At 50.9% G+C, this 2,939-nt stretch overlaps 1 pseudogene; it reads right to left on the bottom strand.

Moving 5' to 3' along the window:
- Nucleotides 1–294: 294 nt before the first annotated feature.
- Nucleotides 295–1,234, bottom strand: LOC101573147 (annotated as a pseudogene).
- Nucleotides 1,235–2,939: the final 1,705 nt, after the last annotated feature.

Below are 2,939 nucleotides of genomic sequence, written 5' to 3' on the forward strand. Positions count from 1 at the left end.
AAGCCAGGTCCTCAAAAGAGTCAGTGCAGAAGATAAGAAGGTGTTACAACTGCGACTGTAGGCACATTTGTTGAAGCCAGGCCTCAAGATAAAGATGGGATAACTACACCTACACCCGCCCTTGAGGGATAATCAATAATGATCAATACTCTAAATAGGCAATACTCTAAATTTCTCTTCACCTCAATGATAGGTTTGTAAAACTCATTCCTGCTCACACTTGTTCATTCAGAAAATACACGTGAGTTTAACAGCGTGTCTGTCCTCTCCAAAAGAGAAAGAGCATGAGGGCCTTCAGCACCCCTGAAGGTTTCGTAAGCCCCAAGAATTCCAAAAGGAATATGTCCCCAGCTGGGCACAGAGGGTCACTCCTGTAATCGCTGCACCCAGGAAGTGCTCTGATGGCAGGTGTTCATAATCCCAGCACTCAGGATGACACAATCCAAACAAGGCCTCGTGCAGCAGATGCCAGGCCCTCTACAATGGCTGCATGGCCAGGAAAGATGGCTTTAGCATCCACAGTGTTGCCTTCCTTTGGTCCTGCATTTATCTCCCGTGAGTAGACAGTATGGTCATCGGATGCACATAGATGTCCATACTCAAGTTAGAATTCCAGAAAAGGCCCAGCCTTCGTGGTGGTGACCTCTTAACCTAAGATCAGGAGCACATTCTCTGCTTGGGTCTGGTTTAGTGGGATGTTTTGTGCAGGCAAACACCAGCACTCAGAAAATGGTGTTTTGTAGCAATGATGTGAGGATTTTGTGGAATAGAACGAGCACCATTCACTTCTCCTTCATGATTAATTGTAATTTCACATTCACTTCTTCCTGTTACAGAACCAAAGCCACCAAAGCCACCCTTGTCACTGTCACGGTGGGAAGCATCAAACCGTGCACCACTGGGAATATAGACTCGAGTGACCGCTATATGACTCTGCTTGTCAGAGGTGTGAGTGCCGGCGCCAGCCAAGGAAAGGCTAATCAAGGAAGGACGTAGTCTTTTTCCTTCCGATGAACCAGAAGACTGGGCCACTGAAGAGCATGGGTCACAACCAGGTCATACAGAAATGGTGCATTCTTAGTCCAGTTTTATATTCTTCCCGGATGACTTGTTCTTCCACAGTGTCTTCAAGCATCTCTTGCCTCTGGTCGTTTGCCCCTTGCCGCTGCCTGGGACTCCTCCCCCAGCAAGAGCAGCCCAACCAACTGCTAGGGCTCCTGCCTTTCCCAGGCATGTCACATGCCCCTGGCTCCAAGGGGCCTGTGGTCTGTCTTGTTGCATGGGTGCCCCCCTAGACACTGAGCCTTCTCTCCTGCCTGCTCCCCACTCCTAGGTACCAAGGTCTTCCCTCTCCCTGGGGCAGTTCCGCGGTTGCTGCTTCAGAAGGGGTGCATGTGGATGAGCTGCAAGCGGAATCCACCATGCCAAAGGGGCTGGCTAGGCCGGAGATGAATTGACCTTCAGCTCTCTGGGCAACTGTGGGCAACTGCAGGGCCCACAGAGCCCTAAGAAGGATGGCCTGGGTGGGGCCTGCATACCGGGCTCTCGGTAACTCTGTGGGCTGCCAGGGGAGCAGTTTGCTGCTCAGTCTAACCAGGACTCTGCCAGGAAAGGGGCAGCCCCCCTCCTCCAGTCACCTGGGTTTTTGTGGCTGATCCGGGTTAGTGACTAACCTGATGCCACAGCTCTTCCCTCCCTGTGTCTTAACCTCTACACACACACACACACACACACACACACACACTCCTGTGGCTTCATCTTCACAGTCCCCACATTGCTACTTGTACCGCATGGGTGCTTAGTGGTGGTGTTTTCTTTTTCTGTAATTTCTTTTTTTTTTTTTTAATTTTATTCATTTGTGTGTGTGTGTGTATGTGTGTGTGTGTGTGTGTGTGTGTGGCCAGCTCAGTCCACTAGGGGGCGCGGCTGGCTGGCATGTGGTGCTGGGGGATTGAACTGTGGTCCCTGTACTCTGCCAAGCTTGTTCTAAGTAGGTGCTTTAGACCACTGAGCCATCTCACCAGCCCCTGTAATTTCAACCTATAAATGGGACCCTTCTACGATGAGAAATAAAACATGCTTCAATGTCACTGTGAGGGCAATTGCTGGTCCTTCCCACCTTGGATGCTTGCAGACAAGACAGCTCAGCACGGCTCCCCGCCTGATCTGTCGCCTTTCACTTCCACAAGGGACGCACAAATCTCTCTTAGCAGTTAAAACTGGGCTCAAAAAACAAAAACAAAAACAAAAACAAAAAAAACCTGGACTCTTTCAGGCTCAAGGCTGTGTCCTTTTTATTCCTGGAGATGCCACACAGCACACAGTCAGTAAACAACTGCATTTAGGGGAATGCAAGCAGCCCACATTTTCAGGGACAATTTTTCCTTCATGTTCTTCCTCTTCCATAGACTCTAGGGTCTTCCCCCCAAGAAGCAAACCAAGCAACCACCGTCATTGCTATCTTGCCCTGGATTGTACCACTACTTACTCTTGCTTATCCTCAAGGGCAGACAGCTGCAGAACAAGTTCCTCCTTCCGTGGGGCCGGCTGGGCATGGATGGCCCTAAGATGGCTGCCCGGGCACCGCGCCCTGCCTTCTGCCCACCAGGGCGCTGCACGACAGCCCCACCCAGGGCCATCCCAGTTGACAGTGGTGGTGGTGATAACCCAAAGGGCTATAAGGGGACACAGGTGGTGCGCAAGTTCCCAGAAAATCCCCACCCACCCTCAGGAAATCCATGTTTTCCCCCTCATTTCATTTACTTTTTTTTTTTTTTTCCCAGAACTGGGGATTGAACTCAGTCCCTTGTGCTTGCCAGGCAAGCACTTATTCTACTGAGCCATCTTCCCAGCCCCTCATACTCCCTATCCATAGTCTCTGCACCCCTGGATTTGCACAGGAGCTCTCACTCTTCTTGGCCCAGGAGTCCCCTTCCCTG

The sequence above is a fragment of the Octodon degus genome, unplaced genomic scaffold (genome assembly GCF_000260255.1).
Source record: "Octodon degus isolate 3935 unplaced genomic scaffold, OctDeg1.0 scaffold00019, whole genome shotgun sequence".
Taxonomy (NCBI): domain Eukaryota; kingdom Metazoa; phylum Chordata; class Mammalia; order Rodentia; family Octodontidae; genus Octodon; species Octodon degus.